The 20,762-nt window shown below is 46.5% G+C and overlaps 1 protein-coding gene across 1 annotated transcript in view; it reads left to right on the top strand.

The window, feature by feature from the left end:
* ndst2a (N-deacetylase/N-sulfotransferase (heparan glucosaminyl) 2a) overlaps positions 1-20,762 on the top strand; it is a 100,849-nt gene that overhangs the window by 13,678 nt on the left and 66,409 nt on the right. The window contains exon 2 of the mRNA XM_084458923.1: positions 19,040-19,077. The gene's annotated coding sequence lies outside the window, so the exon portion shown is untranslated. The remainder of the gene's footprint in view (positions 1-19,039; positions 19,078-20,762) is intronic.

Raw genomic sequence — 20,762 nt, 5'->3', positions numbered from 1 at the left:
TTAATGATATTAACATAGTCACACACTCGGAGGATGCCACATCTTGCTCTGAGTGAGAGAAATCCTGTTACCCTAGTCTAATCCTATTTCAGACTGCTGAGTGTCTGGAACAGTGTGTTCACCATGAGGTTATTAAATGAGGATAAGCAGGGGTGCATATTGCAGGTGAAATCCCATGTGGACCCTCTACTCAGTATTCCGTCATTGCCTTGCTTGCCCAGCAACTCATTAAGACTCACTGGGCTGTGTGTGTGTATGTGTGTGTGTGTGTGTGTGTGTGTTGCTGATCCAAGCTCCCCTGAGTGCCCCTCACTCACACTACAGTGGAGCTTACACAGACGCTCAGATTTAAGTACATGTTTGTGTGTGAGCTCTGCTTTAGCAGGCTACAGCAGTAGTACATTTGTGTACGTGTTGCAGAGGGAGTACCTCTCCAACCCCCTGGCACTTGAGCATCCCCTTACAAAGCCTTGTTCAAGTGCAGTCCCTCTATAGCTCACTGATTTCATATCCTCCCCAGGTGCTCCTATGGCATCCTCCTCCTCTTCTTCATCCTCCTCTCCTCCATTGTGTCCGAGCTCATCCCCGTCCAGTACGACAGATGGGACTTAGTTTGGTTCACACACATGCTTACCCCCCCCCCCCCCCCGCCCTGTAGGGTGCATCAAAATCCAATGCAAAACATTTTCTGTCAAAATATCAAACTGGCTGGGGTTGCATTTTGTTACCAGACACACAAAAATTACTTCAGCAAAGTTTTGGTGAAATTCTTTGAGATTTAGGGGTGCAATGTAACATTTTGGGCTTTTTCAAAAATCCAATTTGTTGAAAATGTAGTCTATTTAGCATGTGTTGTAACAACATATCTTAGAACACTTTTAGCACCCAGCCATATCAGTATGCTAGAATTTTGTATTTTGATGCACCCTACCCCCCCCCCCCCCCCCCCCCCCCCCCCCACACACACACACACACACACACACTAGCCATTATATTGGATTCCCCTGGTATATTGTTCTCCTTCCTGGTAGAGGGCCTATAGTCTCAGCAGATTAAGCTAAACTGGCCCGACACACACATACACACACATGGGAGGGTGTGTCATATTACACTGGGTTGGGGCCAGGGCCCGTGCTGTCATCACCCTCCCTAGCCACCCGGGGATTAGTCTGTGGTTGGTTCTGTTCTCTCTGTTGGCAGAGGCAGAACAAGGCACTTCACTTTCCAGCCTGCTGAACTCTCCATGATTCTACATGTCCCCCCCCTGGATGTAGATTTGTAGTCCAATTTCAAAGTTGACAAATGGATTCTTCCCCTTGGAATCAGAGGGGCATGCAGTTGATGTTGTCAGTAGTGGGGATCTGCAGAATTAATTAACATGGAAATGGAAGCCTGTGTACGATAGCATGTGTGTTATGTTTTTTAACATAGCCGGGCATCTTCTCTCTGCCTCTCTCTCTCCTTCTCTATCTAGATATTGCCTTCTCTGTTCATCTGCCTTTGCAGACCCACACAGAACATGGCTATGGGCATCCTTCTGAAGCAGTGGATTGACTCTTGAGTTGATTGATCAGTTGATCAAAATTGATCATTTATTCAGGCTCTGGAATGCCCTACCCCAGGACCTGAGAGCCTCAACTTCTGAGAAAGAAGAAAGAAAAAAAACTCTTGAAGACCCACCTGTTCAGGCTTTTGGCGATCTGTAGCCCAACTATTGACCCCCCCCCTCCCCCCATGTTATCATGATTTTTGCCTCTGTGAACTGTATGTTTATTTTAATTCTCCACTGTAAAGCACTCATAGATGGAAAAATCTACGTGCCAAGCATGTTTTTTACCGGCCAAAATTATAAATACCCTGGCTTTTTGTGCCATTTCATTTCATTGAGCATCATAGACGTATTGCCGCATTAATTGCAGCTTTTTTCTTTAGCGAGCTGGTGACAGATGGAGCAACTCATTGCATCATACTCAAACCATCCTCTGCAAAATCCGTTGTCATCCAATCTCCACTTCACACAAAACCTCCTCAAAGTGTTTGGGTTTAACTTCATCCTCCTTTTCCTCAGTAGAGCATTTCCTTTTTATTGTGCGGCAGGAAGCCTTCCAAGATTTACTCGCCAAATGAAAGATTGCATTTGGAGCTTGGCAGGTGTTAGTTTTGGACCCTGACTGTCAAAAACTACCTCTTTGGGAATTATGAATATATTGATTGACCACAACCTTACAAGAGTAGGGGATGGGTTTGACTCTGGCTGATAGAGAGATGGAGGCTCTGCGACAAAGAGCTCTGGCTAGCTGACCGATCAGGTCACTTGTGTGTGGTTGGTTATATTGAGTGTGGTTATTGATCAATCTAATGTCTCTTTCCTCTCTTCAGTTGCTCAAGGGCTGAGGACCAGGCTTGTCCTTAGGCCTCTACTTGTTACAGTGTTCTCTCTCATCCTGACAGCCTCTTCCAGGAATAACTCCAATCTACTCTCAGGCCATGCATCTTTTGCACGTATACACACACACACACACACACAAGGGGAGTTGAAATTAATCGTTTAATCGGTGCATTGCGACGCGGACATGGACGATTCTGCATCGATGCAGTGACAGTCCATATTATAGCCTACTAACATTGTTTGTTGATTTTCCGGCTGCGGCTGGACAATAAAGCACCAAAGTTCAAAATAACTTCCTAGTAGCTAGTAACTACTAAATGGCTCCAATAGACTACTGTGGAGTATGTATGTAGCTACAGTTTCCTATGAAAATATTTTTTATTTCATCAGTCTCTCACTCCGTCAGATCCACTATAGCCACAATGCTAATTTTCGCTTTGTTAAACCCCATTGACTTATGCTAAAAACATTAGCGATATTAATGTCCGCTAGTTAAGGCGTTAAAACAATTATTTATTTTTGGCCTGCCGGTGGTTACACCGCATATCCAGAGCTAGCCAATGACAAGTGAGAGCCGTTGAGGGCATGGATAAGCCATGTGCAATAATATAGCAAATTTAAGATGAAATGCATCTTTATGCATTATGATGCATCGTGATATCGAATCTTTGACAGGATAATTGTAATAGAATCGTGAGACCAATGAAGATGCACCGCCCTAATGCACACACACAGACACACTACTCTCCCCCATATAAATGCTGCCTTATAAAAAAATGTGTTATGCAATGTGCTGAAATTCTGCATTGCACTAATTGTCCGTAGTCCCAATAGTCGGCAGCGATTGGGAAGCTCTAATTTAAGAGTGTGATTCCTCTCCCCTCCCTTTCTCTCCTCGGCCCATCTGCTGAAGGTGGTCGGCACCAAGTAACCCTCTCTGCTCTATGGCACAGAACATGATCTATAATGGGGATCATCCATATCCTGACACTGCTTGTCATGAGTTCATATGCAGTGGAGGGCCCTCCAACTAGTAGCCAAGTACCATGAGTTATGGTATCGGATTGGGGCAGTATAGCAAGGCCTGTATAGAGGTGCATTATGTTTATGGCTCGCTGCCTGCTTTGCTTTTAAGATATTTCTTTCGTAGACAGAGCCTGACTGTTCAGTTTTGTAATGTGTTATTGAGGATTTGGTGCTCGGCCATCTTAAAAGATGATGAACTGTTTGGTCCATGTGGTGTTGACTGTGACAGGTGGTGGGTGTGCGCTGTACAACTGTTTGTGTTTGCACGGTTTTGTCACACACACACTAACACACGTCACGCACACATGTCACACACACACACACACACACACACACACACACTAACACACAGTTTCGATGTGAAGTCCTGCCAACCTGTTCTTTTTCATGGTCTGGTCTAGTTGAACACAAGTCACTGGCACGCTTTGATGAGAGCTTGTCCACATGCACACGTCACACACACACACACACACACACACACACACACACACACACACACACACACACACACACCATATGCATGCGCACACACATATGAAGCCATGCCCCTCAAATTTCAATACTGCTAACGTTAAGGTTCTGAGATCGATGTTGCTAGAGATCTGCTGCTTAAACTGTTAATTTTTATTTTTTGTCATAATCATGCAACCCTAATAACTAGTTAACATTAGCCTGGTGTAAGCTAGGCAGATCAGACACTTCTAGCTTTGTCAACTTCCATCCCCCTCCCCCCGCCATAGATACACCCCAGTCCTGTGGGAAACCCTGTGTGGAGGAGATGCTGAGGAGATATGAATGGTCTGACTAGACTGGCAGGGTGGGATCATCAGGGGCCATCAGCCAGCTAGCCAGCAGAGAACGCCGATGTCTCCCCTGGTGTCTCAGCACATTAACATTCCGCTTGCAGATTCGCTCCAAGTGAAGCATGAGTGTGATCGACAAAGCAGAAGTGTGATAGACGTACGCTATTGGAAGTGGATGTTTTTGTCGAGACGGTACAGGAAGGAAGAGGTTTACTGGTGTGTGACGTGTCTACGGGCCTATGTCTGCCTTTTTGCCTCGGTGTCAATTAAGTATCCTCATAGCAATACTGTGTGTGGGTGTAGAATGTCTGCGTGTGCATTTGTCTGTGAATCTGCCGTGCTCTAGTTTACTAACCAGCGGAGGAGTCGGTTGTTTTTTCACCTTCCGACCCAATTCTGACCCCGCCGTCGCTGTGGCAACAGCCCTCCACCCTGGGGGGAAGTGCAGGCAGGGGAGCAGAGGAGGCTGGGTAAAAGGCACATTCCACTGCCGACGTGTCTGAGCATGCCGACTACGTTTTATAATCAAGCCGCCCCGGCAACCAGTGAACACTGTCCGTTGCCGATCAGCCAGATCCGGGGGAGGACGTAGTGGGAGCTCTCCACGACAAAGAAGAACCTCTCACTCCTAGCGCCGCGTCAAAGTTTTGGCTACCAAGTTGTTAATCTTGTGATGCGTACGTGACCTCAGGAATGTAAAGTTGCCTCTGCTGACCTGTTTTTCACAGGGGAAATGGTGAGCTGTCATTGTGAAAATATCTTTCTCCTCCCACCCATCCCACCAAAACCATAACATCCCCTAAGCTGTTTACTACAGTGTCATGTCTGCAATCACAGCAGTTGCACTCTCTGTTTAAGATCAGAAAGCTTTTTCCGCTGTGGCCTGCCAGTTGAGAGGATTCACCAGGGATGTGTGTCCAGCCCATCTCACTTCCACAGGGTGGCAGGCTGACATCCACACAGGGGTCCAGAGGCTTGGAGGAGAGACTGAGGGCTCCCTTCCCACCTCTCTCTGCCAGCTGTTGCCCTGCCTGCCTGGCCAAGTCTGCATGCGGATCCTCTCCACTTCTGGATGTGTAGAGAACACATGATGTGTGGGCTCATCCTGATGCTTCCTCTCTCCAGCTCCAGGCCAGAGCGAGCTTAACTTGCCTTTGCCCCGCTTTAGGTGCACTGCTACACTAGAACTGGCCAAGGCCCAGTCACAGCTAGACTCCTGTATCATTCAATTATTCATATTGGAGGAATCGTATTGGATAGGGTGAGAGACTGGACTTGTTCGCTCTAGTCACCATGACTACAAGTGATTGACGGCTCATTCACAGCAATCACGACCGCGGCCCTTAGTGAGCTCATGCGCTGGAGGGTTGTGTTTATTGCCGTGGAAACCTCTCTCTCCCCCTGCCTCTTTTCTTTTTAAACAGTTTTTTGCCCTCCACTTCAATTTTCAAGATCAAAGAACAAAAACAAAATGGGGCAAAACTCGAGAGCACAAGAGGCGGGTGGGAGGCTTGAACAATGACCCAGAGAGAAAGATGAGGGTTTCATCGTGTCCTGCTCCTCGCAGTCCTCATGCGTGCTCCCCTCCCCTCCAAACTCTTTGTGATTTGATTTCCTGCTCTTTATACACACACACACACACCCTTCATTGCTCCTCAGCTATCCATCATGCATTGTTTGATGCGGGAGACCCCCACACGCCCCGATGGCTATTCTTAAGCTAGCTTTGACCCCCTCATCCTGGACTCTGTGTGTGTGACGGGAATAAGGCCTATGGGAAAGGCACCTCTCAAATCTCCCTCTGTCTTGCTAATGTCTTTAGACTCCCTTCACTGACTTCGGGGGGAGAGTCAGAGAGATCAGCCAAGGAATGGCTCCTTATCCGGCCTCCCTCTTCTGTCCCCTCCGACTCCTCTTTCTCCATTTCTGTCTTCTCCCTGCTTTGGGGTTTTTGTAACCCCTTTCCCCTTCTTTTCTGCCTTTCTGCCACTCTCATCCCTCTGATTCTCCCTCCCTCCCCCTCTCTCTATACTCCTCCCTCTCTCCCTCTTTCTCTGAGAGCGGAGGGGCTTTGGTGGGATTTGGCGGGGTCTGTGCTAGCAGCTGCCTGCCACGCTCCGCTCTGCAGCGGTCCATTCGATTGCTCTCCAGTTCCTGAGGAGGATCCTTCAAAAGCATCACTCTGGAGAGGCCTCACCCTGCCTGGCCCCGGCCTCACCGCTGGGCTCTGGCTGGCCGGCTGCCGCTGCTGCTGTAAAATACATGAAGGGGAGGGGAGAGACGGAAATACTCAAGAGTCATAACTGTTGTTCAGTAAATAGATATTATTTTGCTTACAAACCAAATGGGAAACAACTTGCTTATTGACTAGACCACTTCTATCTCTCCCCAGCTTAGTGTTTTCGTCCACCCGCTAGTAGACAAAAAAGTTACCAACCTTGGTAGAGGTGGAAGGTAAAAAGGTAAAGAAAAAATGTTGGGCAGAAGACGGATCATAGGATTGTAAGAGGTTGGAATAGAAGTGGTAATCGACAGAGATGGAGAGACGCAACAATGGAGCGCAATGAATGACAAACTTTATTCTGAGTATCCATCCACTCGAGTAACACACAGCAGGTGATGATTAGATTGCCGCCTCAGAAAATGTCCACTATCCGCAATCATTATTTTCGCTATGATAAACTCAAAACTAAAAATGTAACATCTAAAAGTCTGTTTTTTTTACTTTTTGGGTCTTCCAGGCAATGCTAGGGGAAACACTGCTGATAATAGGCAAACATTCCTCTTATTGCAAGTTAGAAACGAAATGTTTATCTAGCCTAAATGAATAGAAAATACATTTCCAATATTGAATTGGATATACCAGGGCTCCTTTGTATAAGAGACCTCTGTCTCAGTAGGACTTCCTGGTAAAATAAAAGTTTAATAAAAAAAAAAATGAGACGGCTCGTCTGGTCACCAATCTTGGCTGATCGGCTGAAAATCGGCCAATTCTAGTCACCTGCCGATCTATCGGTGCACCCCTACTAGGGATGTAACGGTATGAGAATTTCATATCACTGTATTATTTTTTTTATATGCTGAAAATGTTCAAAAAGTATACACACTCTGGAATAATTTCAACAACTTTAATTTTAAAAACCACAAATAACATAGGGAAAGCCAGGCCTCTCAACGGTTTGAAAGGGCATAATTTCCTTTGCCATGTAATATGGAAGGGCTGCAGTGAGGTATTTGGCATTTTTGGATGTGGGTGCGTAAGCAGCCTGTTTTTTAAATGCTAGCTCGAGTGTCTGTGTTACTGTAGATAAGGACGGATCAATAGTAGCTTCACTGGGTTTGCCTGCTGTACTCTGTAAACAAGAGAAAAACAAAGATTCTCTGAGATGGGACGCGCTCTTGACAGGCGATAATTGAAGATGTGCTTGTCCTCTTCAAGATGCTTCCCAGGGTAGCGCCGGAGAAGGTAAGGCTTCATGGGGAAGGCCTCGTCTGCCACCATGACATGGTTGACCTCCCCCAGTTCAGGTGCAGACCGGAGCTCCAATGGGGGTGGAACATTCAGTGTTCCCAGGATTCCAAATCTAAAGTGAAGCCCTATTGAACCGCGCCATCTTGGCAAATTCTTAGTCATTTGGCTATTTCCGGTGACTTTTGTACTTGCGCAGTTGTGCTTTTCTGTCCTACGCGCGTCCACGAACAAGTTCACGTTTATGTGAAATGGAATGAAATGAAAACCGGCTTGCATATTAAACTGTTTTTGTCAAATATATCCACTGGAGACATTTTTTATCCAGGCATCTTAGTTTTAACAGGTTAATTATAGCTGAACATGTTTTGTTTGCTAGTAGATGATATTCATTCCGTTCACGATAACGTTATTGCAGCCAGGCTAAATTCCTCCAGGGAGCCAGTGACAGGCGAGTTGAAAAGCTTCACTCCCCGCCAGCAGGAGCTTTGGTCGCTGCTATTGCATCTCGGATAACCCGCTGAGTTCGTGGCTGCTATTTCACATTCGCCCTTGATCAATCCCAATACGGATAGTTTAGTTCATCCCCTAACCAGTCACGTTGCTCAGTTTAATTCAAAAAGACACTGATTGGCCTGGTTGGAATTCCAAACAAGAGATCACTCTGGAAGAGAGCCTTCCAGACCCTGAATCACATTTCAAAAAAATTAGAGAGCCAGGCTGACATTGGGAGGGTGATTGGGACTTAATTTCTGCGCTGTTTGCTACATTGGGTTAAGGTAACCCTAACCCTCTCTCTGGCTCTCGCTCTCAGCTGTGATAATTACAACTTCCTAGTTGGCCATGCGGTCGGAAAACACACTGCTGTTTTTTTCCTTCTTGACTGCTCATTAAATGAAATGAAGGAGAGAGAAGAATGTAATATCAATCTTTTGGATTGAATTTCATAGATTATGACTTCCAACTGTGTGGTTGGAAAAGCACTTTAGCATAACCCTCTTTCCTCCAGCGGTTAAACCCTCATACTTGAACATGATGATAGTGTGTGTGTACATGATACTGTAGTTTGTGTTGTGTGTGCGTATGGTCGTGTCTTCATCCTTGATGTCATGAGAATGCAACCCAATTAAGCCTCCAAAATATGTAAATGAATCATCACTTTTCTTCATGGCTACCATTTCAAGGGGCCACACACACACACCGACCGCATGTTCTATATTATGTATGTCATGGATAATGACTCTGGTCTGACTGTGTTCATCTGCTGGAGCTAATAAGCCGATTAAGCACACTAAAGAACAAGGCCATACAGCCCGCACTGTTTGCCTTGGTTCATCTTACCTGTTGGGAGTCTGTGGTCTCCATGTGTGTTGAATCACTTCACACTGCGCTCCACACTGACACATCAAGAAACACAAAACATAGCCTAGGCCTGTTCACTCCATTGAATACAAATAAAAAAATCACTCACACACGCACACTCCCGACTGGAATTGCAGGGTGTGTGTGATTTGATTTCCAGCGTCCATGCCTGTCTGCGTGATGTAGGCTCCCCCTCAGTGCCTGTAAGCTGTTATGACCCAGGGGTCCGGACGGGGACAGCTCTGTGTTCTGATCACTGTGATGTGCCCTGCCATGTCAATACCAGGATTAGTTGGAACGAAAACCGAAATATCTATGGATAGCTAGGCTAAGAGATGTTACCTCTTTAGCTTTAAAACATTAACATGGTTGGTCACACTTTCTACGTTTTTTATAGGCTATTTGCAAAAGATTGAATAAACATGATGAAAACATTACATACATGTCCGTTCTTAAGTTTTGGAGAAGTAGGTGTGTTCAATTTATCATCCTATTTTCATCCGGGTTGAAAACCCTACCCTAGTAGTGCATCATCACTCCTATCCTAACGTTAGCTAGTTTGCCTTCATGAGGATGTTATAGTTGTGCTGAGTTAGTGTGTTTAACTTTCACAACCAACACTCTTCTTGTATCTCGCTCTTCTCTTTTTTCACCCCGGAAGGCGCAGATATATCTCGTCTTCTCCCCCCCGCCCCTCTCTCCTCCTGTCTAACTCCAGCTGTTGTGTTAATAGTTTCCCTGCCGCCTGGAGAGCAAAGTAATGAGATGCCAGTTGGAACCGCGTCCTCTCGGCTTAGTGGGAAATGCCGTTCATTTCTCCATTTTTTTGGGGGTGGGGGTTTGTCCTTTTCAGGCCTGTCCTTCATTCTCTCATTTCCACCAATATACAAACTTCCTCGCCCACTCTGAATCTCTTTTTTTGACACCCACTCTTGCAGAAATGAAACAGAAATTAAACATTTCACTCCTACACCTTTCTTCTGCCGCCTCCTCTCTCCCTCTCACTCTCTCCCCCCCTTTCTGGGTTTGAGGGTTTATTTGCCAGAGCGCTATCTTAATTAATGAGGACACGAAAGCATGAAGGCTTGCAATAGTGCCCATTGTGTAGGCAGGACTCAGTCTAGGCAGGAGGCTACGCTAATGCCTGGGCCCTTATCTCTCTTGCTCGCTCCCGTGCACAGACACACATTCTCCCCCCTCTCCTCCCTCCCAGCATCTCTGCCTGCCTAGGTTTTGCTTGCTGGTGCTCTTGGTACAGTAGCTGGCTGCAGGTTGAAACGTGGTCCGTGTCTGCCTGCATATCTAGCACGCTGTCACAGGCCCAGGGTGTTTGAACAGTGAGCCCCTGCCCATTGAGCCTCTCCACTCTACAACTCTTCAAACACCTTAACGCTTTGAGTTTTACACAATAACTTAATTCTCCTTGATTGTCTCTCTCTGATGTTCAAACCTGATGTCACTCCTCCCAGCCCTTTTATGCAACTTATCTCCGGTGTTAGTTTAGGTTAGGCTTGTCACGGTACTCGGTACTTCGGTACTAATTCGGTACTTCCATTGCTGCGGTACTGACGGTACCCGGTTTGTCCATGGTACCGAAGGTACCGTGTTTTCTATTTAATTTGCCGCTTGTCGTCTTCTACGCTGCTGCGTGCTGCTGTCCAATCACAGCGCACCGCCCATGACAGCAGCGTAGAAGAAGACAAGCGTTTGCCGGTGATTCATTTTGTGAAAATATGAGCCGGTTTTGAGCGTAAGATTGAACATGTTTATTAGCAGCGCATTTCTTTCAAAACCATGCGTTTTTGAAGACTCAACCCTCCTGCTTCTGTGAGCAGCCTATCTTTGAAATTTCTCTGCGATAGGCTATTGTATCAAGTAGTTTTGATCCCAGAACCAGGTGGAATGACCGTTAGGTAGTTATGGATCATTCTACACCGTGGAAGTGAATGGAAATTAATAATTTAATTTCTATGAATTGCAATGTTTCTAGGCATCGAATTAAACTAATTTATTTGAATTTATTTTACTTTGTCCTCTTCCTTAAGCATGTATTTAACATAATACTATTATCTGAATGAAAAGTACTGAAACAGATGTATAACAAAAAAGGCAATTTATTATTTTGGCCGCTAAAAAATATACTTGGCCGGTGGATTTTTTAATCTACCAGTCCCCTTGGCAGGTGAGCCAAAAAGTTAATTTTCAGCCCTGCGTGCACGGTACAGCAGAGTCCGGGTTCTGCTTGCGCGAGAGCCCAAACATGGAAGTTTAATTTCCTGTGGCAGATAGGGCTGGAACAATGGGGGGATGAGGGAGAGGCAGGGGCACACTGGGGCTGAGCGATAACGCAGACGCGGCTCGGAGAGACGGACAGAGGGGAAATAAGGGCCATGAAAGGACCCAATTAGGTCTGATTGCTTTTAACTTCAAAATAAAGGAGCAGATCCCTCTTACTGCTTTGTGCTGGACTTCAACCTCTCTTCCACTCTCCCTCTCTCTCTCTCTCTCTCTCTCTCCCTCTCTCTCTTCCCAAGGACACTTGGACATGTTGTCAGGAGGAGCCACGATTCCAACTGCTGATCCTAGGATCATTAGATCATTAGCTCTACCTCCTGAGCTACAGCCACCCCATCTCTCTCTCTCTCTCTCTCTCTCTCTCTTTTCTCCTCTCTCCCCCATCTCTCTCTCTCTCTCTCTCTTTTCTCCTCTCTCTCTCTCTCTCTCTCTCTCTCTCCCCGATCTCTCTCTCTTTTCTCCTCTCTCCCCGATCTCTCTCTCTTTTCTCCTCTCTCCCCGATCTCTCTCTCTCTCTCTCTCTCTCTCTCTCTCTCCCCCCGATCTCTCTCTCTTTTCTCCTCTCTCCCCGATCTCTCTCTCTCTCTCTCTCTCTCTTTTCTCCTCTCTCCCCGATCTCTCTCTTTTCTCCTCTCTCCCCGATCTCTCTCTCTCTCTCTCTCTCTCTGCATCTGTCCTCTCCCTCTCCCTCACCCCTCCCTCTTCCCATAGCTATGCCAGTCAACCAGAACCAGTCGTGTTTGTCCCTGAACCGAGAGAGAAGGGAAGAATAGAGATGTATTAGCATCGGCTCGTTGGCTTTTTATCACATTGTTTGTCTGGAGTGGTTTCATAATGTGCAACTAATTGAGCACTGCCAAGTTGCGGTGCCTGCCGTGTGTGTGTGTCTGCCTGTGGGTGAGCCTCTTTGTGTTTGTGTGGCTCAGCCTCCCCATTGGTGTGTGTTCCCTTCTGTGTCAGTGTACAGAATAGGCTCACTTGTCTGTGTGTGTGTGTCAGAGAGAGAGGGAGAGAGAGGGAGAGAGAGAGAGAGAGAGAGAGAGAGAGAGAGAGAGAGACTGTGGCCACAGCCTCTCAGGAACGATAATAAAAACTGCTTTCCTGAGTTTGAGAGCCGGGGTCCTGTTGGTTCTTCCTCCTCAGCTGTTAATAGCATAAATCCTGTAGCCCGCGCTCCTCCTATTCCGTGGTTATTCCAGCGGAGCAAGGCCACAGCTGCACACATGTCACCCCGGGAGCCCACAGCTCGCTGTCAACACCGCCGATCCAAACCTTGGACCTGCCCACCACCCTCCACTCCCGCAGGTAATTTAGTCTTGAGCATTTTAACAGCTAACTTCCCACGTTCGCCCACCTCCCTCCCTCCACTACATCTCCTGTGTACTCTCGTTATCCAAACTGGAGCGTCTCTCTGCACTCCTTCACCTCGTCCTTCTGCATCACGAAGTAGCCGTCTTTCTCATGAGTCAGAGCGTGTCTGTCTGCCACCTCTGGCCGTTCACCTTAACACACTCCCTCTATCGCTGAGTCAACCTTGTGCCGTTGCTATAGCAATGGCTCATTTATGATGCTGGGATCTATTCAGGTCCGGGGCGCAGACACGTCTGGCCTCACCTGGAGCACACCTGGGGCGCCGCTCTCACAGCCTTCAAAGACGCCACGCAAAGACGTGTATTTGTGTTTGAGAGTGGGAGAGAGCGTGGGCAGCGGCATCAAAGACGATAACCAAGAGCTTGTTTTCGTTCTTCCTCGTCTTTCTCTTCTTGTCTCCATCTGTCTCTTTCTTGATCTCTCTGACTGTCCCTCTCTCTGATTCGTGTGTCCCCAGACACACACACACACACAGACGCACAGATTGCCAGGCTCTCGGTTATCATCCCAGATGCTGCACTAACTGCGACTCGGTAGTCACTGGCCTGGGCTGCGGAGAAGCATACTGTAGGCTTTGCCAAGGAGAATCGTGGGAGTTGCAGTTTTCCAGAGTGCTTCTGCTTCTTTACCCAACCAGCGGCTCAGTCTTGCCCCCCTCACAACCCCCATCCCGTCACCATGCAGCAGCCTCAGGGAGACTGTGTATTAATCCTTGTTACCTCTAATAGAATTATCAGGCTCTCATAAATCTTACACTGTTTGCTGTCCTGTCTTCCTGACATAAAATGCAGGGTGTTGCAGTCTTCCTGACACAAATTGCAGGGTGTCAGTGTAACCCCCCCCCACCTGCATGTTATAATTTGGCCCTACACTTTTTTATTTATTTTGCTTGTCCCGCAAGGTAAGCTTTGCTCCGTGTGTGTGTGCATTTGGCAATGGCTTCCATGGCAACCACTGGTCTCAGAGCCTGTCTTCTTCAGTGTCCCTCAGAGGGGGGGGTGACATTTTGGAAGCGAGAGAGTAGGCGATGAAGCGAGGAAGCAAAAAACAGAGAGCAGTTATACGACACTACACTGCCTTCAGCCAAACCCTCTCTATATTAGTGTGTGTGTGTGTGTGTGTGTTTTGACCTCAGGATTTACAGCCAGAAACCCAACCGTTGATGTCTTTAGTTAAGCTCGTTGTGAGGCGCCAAACACCCAGAGGCCCCACAAAGACATGATGTTTTAGTATCGATGTCACTAAAGCATTCTGTTCATTTTGTCCAGCGCCGCTGATTTCTAGGGCTGTCCCGAATACCATTTTACAAGCTTTGAATACTCTGGTGTGAATGAATAAATACAGAATACTATTCGTCAGGGTTTTTCGTCAGTTGGCCCAAGTTTAGGTTTTACTCTCCCGTTCTGACAAGTGGTTTCATTTCCTCATTCTGGTTACATCCATAAACTCTTGAAAACCACTTCCCATTCGGTTTGATAAAAATCTGTTTTGTACCACGATAAAGTAGAGGCTGATAGTAGCCTACCAAAATCAATCAAAACTCGAAATGGCTTAAAAAAGGGTTTTGACTGTTTGCTACGAAACGTAGGCTTCGTCATCCTAGTCCAGCTTTGCTCGCTCCAACTCTCACCCTACCAACATGCTTGTGTTGCATTTACAAAAGAAAAGAAAATACAGTTAGGTCCATAAATGTGCTTGAAGTGCAGATTTTCAGCTTTAATGTGAGGGTATTTACTGCCAAATCAGGCGAACGGTGTAGTAATTTCAAATTAATTAATTACTGTAACAAATGTCATATGTGGTGCTTCCCTTTTTAAGGGACCAAATCCTAAATCAAATTGTCTTTTTTAATATTTGGTTGCAAATCCTTTGCAGGCAATGGCTGCCTGAAGTCTGGAACCCATAGACTTCACCAGGCGCTGGGCTTCCTCCCTGGTGATGCTCTAGTCTGGTAATCTGGTAGACTTTTTAAATAAAAAAATCCAAAAAAATACAACAATTATTTAAAAAACACACACAAACCAAAGAAAAAACAATAAAAAGAAACACAAGGCTCTGGACTGCAACATATCCTCAAAACAATACATAAAATAAAAACATACAATAATTTAGACTCATGTTGTCATTGACACGTGAACTATCCACTTCTCCCATTTATCTCTACTTCTCCTGGGTTCTGATGCTATGAGTAAAACATTCCATATCCTGTATATCATTCATTATTAACAACCATTCTTCTTCTGTAGGTGGGTCTGCTTTATACCACTTCTTGGTTATAGCCTTCTTGCCAGCTGCTATCAATCTTAAACAAATATCTATCTTTACTTGAAATGACTCCTGTCAAACAACCAAAATACATCACTATGCAGGACCTAGGTATGTTATATCCTAACACTTTAAGAATAATCCTATGGAAGGGAGAAGAAAAAAAAAAAAAATGTAGTTAATAATATATTAATAATATATTAATTAATAATTATATATAATTAATTAATATATATATAAATATATGAACAAAATCCACTTCAATTAAAATTAAATTCATAATATTATTGTACCGGTTTAAAATAAAATATGAATTGAATACTGTAAAATCCATTCATATCAAAATGAGGCCATGCCCTTTCAGTCATGTCCAATCTACGCATCTGCCTGACAAAAATTCAAAACATCAGCCTACAACTGCTTGTGATAACTAGCTCACGTTATCTTTACCGGATGCAAGAAATGCACGACTACAGAACGCGTCTTATATAGTCTATGCCAGTTTTTTTGTTTTGGGTTTTTGCCATCTTGTAATAGGGCCGCTAGCCTGGCATCGCCAGACCCTAGACGCTATTCACAAATGCGGAGAGAAACAGAATGTGAGCTCACGTCATCAGGATGGCATTACCAGGGCCGCAGCCAGAGGCTACGTTTATTTGTGGGACCTTGACATGGAAAAGTTTGGGAATCCCTACTCAATAGGGTGGGGTCTGGTACTACAAACCCCTCTCTCCCTCCCTCCCTCCTTCTGTCACCCTTGTTTCTAATCCAGCCATGACGCAGACCAAACCCAGCCCCCACCAAACAGTTCTGTTATAATGCAGAACCATCTCACCTCTGTCTCTGTCTTTATCTGATGTACCACAGCTCCAAATCCGTCTCGCTTGATGAGTGGTCGTGTTTTTTTTGTAGCCCAGACTCTCCAGCCCCCCCTCCCTCCCCAACACACATTGTTTTTTGGAGTTCCATCTCACACACAATTTACTGCGTCAGAACCAGGCCCGAAGGCAGGAGTCTATCTTTCTAGTCATATTTCTATAATGTGGACTGTTTGAGATGGCTATTATCCAAGAGGGCTAAGCATGTTTCTCTTGTTAAAGACTAGCGATATAGAGACTTGTTTCTCTTGTTAAAGACTAGCGATATAGAGACATGTTTCTCTTGTTAAAGACTAGCGATATAGAGACTTGTTTTTGATGGGAGCTTGTTTGGTGTAGGGCCCAGTTCCCTTCCCCCCCCCCTTTACTGGTGGCCTCCTTTCAGTCCGGTGGATGGAAGGGTGGATGAGGGAGGTGTGTGAGTGTGTCGAGGGGCCGGTAGAGAACGGAGGCAGATGGAGGGTGGGAGCCAGGGGGGGCTGGTGGGGGCCGGGACTGCCCGCTGGGTGCCATTCAGCTCCTCACACACAGACCCTACAGTGTGGAGCTGGATAGCGCCAGCATCCACACACACACACACACACGCAGACACGCACACACACACACACAATCCTCTACCCCCCCCCCCCCTGTGCTCCTGGCCTCCTTCTCTCCCTCTCTCAAAACTTGTCCAAATCAAATTGGTTTTAGTCTGACACTCTTTCTAAAGGGCATACAGTATGTTCTATTGTATTAATGGAATGTAGGAGCAGCAATGTAGGAACCACATTCTGTATGAGAGAGAGAGAGAGAGAGAGAGAGTTTTAGACCGAGAGTGAAGTGCTGTCTTGACTATGAGCTAGAGTGTTAGAAGAGATGCTAACTGCTTGCATTGGATGCACTGCACTAGACTTTTCACTTTATGGTCGTCTGAGGATCTGCGGAAAGGTTACCAGTCCCGCCTAGCTTGAGTTTAAACAAGATGGACGCTTGGGGAGTGACGTTGAGTAACCGCATTGTTACTCCTTTTTGACATTTCATTTTATTGGACTCCTAGAAAAAACTTTTATTTAACAAGCTCATTTTGCCTCCATTCTCTCAATGTCAAGCGTGTGTGTGTGTGATTTCATTTCAAGTTTATTTGGGAGGGGCAGTGCAAGTTAATGAACATGTCTAAAACAAAGGAATGTAAACAAGCCAGAGTGGAGCCAGAGGCTTGGGTGGGAATTGGTAGATCTCACAATTCGATTCAATTTTGATTCTTAGGGTCACGATTCGGTTATCGTCGATTTGATTTTTGATTTTTATAAGTAAAAGGTTTTCTGTCCAGAATTTTTAAAACCGATATCCCACCTGAGCACCTGACGACCCTGGGGAGAAGAGCCCCAGTGCCGACATCGTTGAACCTCGGACCTTCTTGCTGTGAGGCGACAGTGCTATGTACTGTGCCACCATGCCGCTCGATGCTGTTGGTTTCATTGTAATTGGCCAAACTAGGCATTTGCAGACAGCAGTTCCAGCAGGGCTGCTGATATCCTCAGAGGCAGTGTGTGGAGCGGTGGAGGATATCCTCAGAGGCAGTGTGTGGAGCGGTGGAGGATATCCTGAGAGGCAGTGTGTGGAGCGGTGGAGGATATCCTCAGAGGCAGTGTGTGGAGCGGGGGAGGATATCCTCAGAGGCAGTGTGTGGAGCGGTGGAGGATATCCTCAGAGGCAGTGTGTGGAGCGGGGGAGGATATCCTCAGAGGCAGTGTGTGGAGCGGTGGAGGGAGGCTGTCAGTCTGGGAGGGTTCAGTGTTGTAAACCCTTAAATCTCTACCTTGCCGTGGTCTGATTATTAGACAATTATTAGGCTTTGATTCACCCTGAGGGGCCCCAGGTGAATATCCTGCGCTGCAACTTGTGTGTGTGTGTGTGTGTGTGTTACCCCCACCTGCTGCATGCATGTGCATTTGTGTGGCATGTGAGCATGTGAGTGGGTACATTTGCATATGCGTCCGGGGTGTGTATTTGCATGCGCGTGTAATCGTCCCTCTGATGCAGGCAGAGAGACATTGAGACAGATGGTACAATCAGCAGCCAGGCTGGATTGCTCTGTGACGACGCACCGTTAATTAGCGCATATATCACAGGAGGAGCTTTAAAGCTGTGAATACGATTTGCTGAGTGACTTTGGAGGTAAACAAGTCTCCTGTGTGGTAATGAACAACAGTGAGATGCTCCCCCCCCCACATAAATGTTTGTGTACTAGGGATGCACCGATGCATCGGCCGAACATCGGCGTCGACTGCCATTGCAAATAAAGCAGCACAGCTCGGCCACACACACAAGACGGACCTCCCTCCAGTCCGGGCAAATGTATGCTTGACGTGATGCATTTATGCAGGGGGAGCGTCTGTCGGAGCAGGCGAGGGTGAAGAAGCAGCAGACCTGCTAGCTGCTGACCAGTGCTGCAGGCACACACACCACGTCTGCGTAGGCCTGTAGCTCCTCTCTTCCACCACCACCCCTCTCCTAACCCCCAGCGGGGCCGTACTATACCCCCCCCCCCACCTCAGACTCCGCCTTTGGGGCTCTGCGCTGCTGGGAACCTGGTGCATGTCCACGGTTCATCAGTCTAACCAGTGGAGAAGAGGGAGTGGGAGGAAGTGGGTCTGAGTGAAGGACTTGAGAGAGGAGAGAGAGCCTAGCGTCAACCAAGCTACCCTGACATTGATGATCCATACCCCGTTTTGTTCCTTGACAACAATGAAGGCAGTCTGCATTGCAGGGCAGTTTGACACATCTGACATTATTACCTTTAAAAAAAAAAAAAAAAAAAATGTTTTATTCTTTTTACCTAAATGAAGGTGTACCATGTTTTAAAAACAAGTCTTCTGTCTGTCTCTCTCTTTTAGTGTTTTGTGAGGATGTCTCATTAAAGGGCATCAAGTCTCTCTCTCTCTCTCTCTCTCTCTCTCTCTCTCTCTCTCTCCTTTTTGTGTATTCACGGTCCCCTGTGTGTAACTATTGCGGTGTTAAAAATGCTGGCTAGCTGAGGTGGGATGCTCATCAATGCAGATGTGAACAGCACGAGTCCAGTGCGGCTGTGAGCTAGATGCTTAATGAGTCTTGCTCTCTCTCTCTCCCTCTCTCTCTCTCCCTTTCTCTCTCTCTTTCTCTCTCTCTCTCTCTCTCTCTCTCCCTCCATCTGTCTCTGCAGGTCCTCGTCTCAACTGGTAGACGGCTACTCACCCTGAGGTAAGGTGCTCTTCAGAGCTGTTTGTGTGCATGTGTGTGTGCGTGTGTGTGTGTGTGATTGTGTGATTGTGTACCCGCTCACAGTATGACCGTCCTCTCGGCACTCACAGTATGATTGAAATGAGCATGCATGGCCTAGGGCTGGCTTTTTGGTGATTGCCTTACTTAAAGCACCCATACATACACACACACACACACACACACATACACACACACACACACATACACACACTCAAACAGTAACAGAGTCTACCTAGTCTGGGAAGTTCTTAATAGAAATTAGAGCAACTACAGCGACAAACACTCTTATCTGAATAGCCTCATGTCATTTCGAAATGCAAAAACAGAAATGTAAACCATCACTCGTGCCTGCGCCCATGCGCGCGCACACACACACACACACACACACACACACACACACACACACACATACACACACACACAGTATCCTGTGTGAGTGTGATATCAAATCTCCAGAGGAGGGCACTAAACCATAACAAAGGCTGCTTGCTCCCAGGAACGGGGCTTGTTTGTGTGTGTGTGTGCGTGTGTGCGTGTGTGTGTGTGTTGGGTGATCACAGGAGGGTAACTCAAAAGACCACACACTCATAGCTGGCAGTGTACTGTGTCAAACTGTGCTTTAACCCCGGCCACACTGGAAGCCTTCTGGAAGAGCGTAGAAATCTCAAATAGACATGCAGAGGCCCTGATCTTGGCTCAGTGTGAAAGACAACAGAAATGGATTCTTTCCCTCTGGCGCCCCGATGCCGAGATCTCCTTCTGTTCCACTTCCACACCATCAAAGTATTTTCACGGTGTGGGTACATGACAGCAAGGAAAGAACAGGGTCAAGGAACATTTCCATTATTGTTGCACTTCATCTCAGCTCTGACACAAAGATCGTGTCCTTGTCTGGCGTAGAGTGGCTGAGCGGAAGCAGGAAACGACCCCCCTGGGACCTCAAATCGGGAAAAATATAAACGCAAGTCAACGGCGAGAGAGAAATCATTTCTTGATTCTTCGTGAATTGTGCCATGACCTGACACATATGTTTGTCAATTGATAACATTAGTTTTACTCATCCGAGTCATCTCTGTTAACTCGCAAGTTCGCTAATACTAACTAACTGACATAATATTACACAGACAACAAGGCGTTGCATAGCTGCAGATGTCTTCTGATTCTCTATTCTTATTGTTCTGTCGCGTTTCTTAGTTATTTTTTCTCCCAATTCTATCTTCTTCTCTCTTCTTCTCTCTGTTATTGTCTTCATTCCTCTTCCTCTCTTCAATGATTCATGGGAGCCCTGCAGAAAGAGACTGGTCTGGCCCACGCTGGCTTTGCTGGGTTCTTTTTCCTGCATTTTGTTTTAAATGTTCTGCGTTTTGTTTTAGATGACCTTTTATGTGTTGTACGTTGTCTTGATGCTTTTAATGTCTCATGTAAAGCACTTTGAATTGCCTTGTTGCTGAAATGTGCGTTACAAATAAACTTGCCTTGCCTTGCCCACCTGTCCAGATGTCCGTGCCCAGTCCGCAGGGCCGTCCCTGGCATGCCCACTACATCACCTATCATGCTGGCACCAGTTACCCCCCGCGCCGCTCCACTAACATCTCCCTCACTCTCCCCCCTCTGTCTCTCTCTCTCCCTCTCTCTCCCTCTCTCTCTCCTTCCCCCCCCTTCTC

The sequence above is a fragment of the Borostomias antarcticus genome, assembly GCF_949987555.1.
Source record: "Borostomias antarcticus genome assembly, chromosome: 25".
NCBI lineage: Eukaryota > Metazoa > Chordata > Actinopteri > Stomiiformes > Stomiidae > Borostomias > Borostomias antarcticus.
The sequence above is the reverse complement of the archived record's forward strand: the minus strand, read 5'-3'. Positions and strand labels throughout refer to the sequence as shown.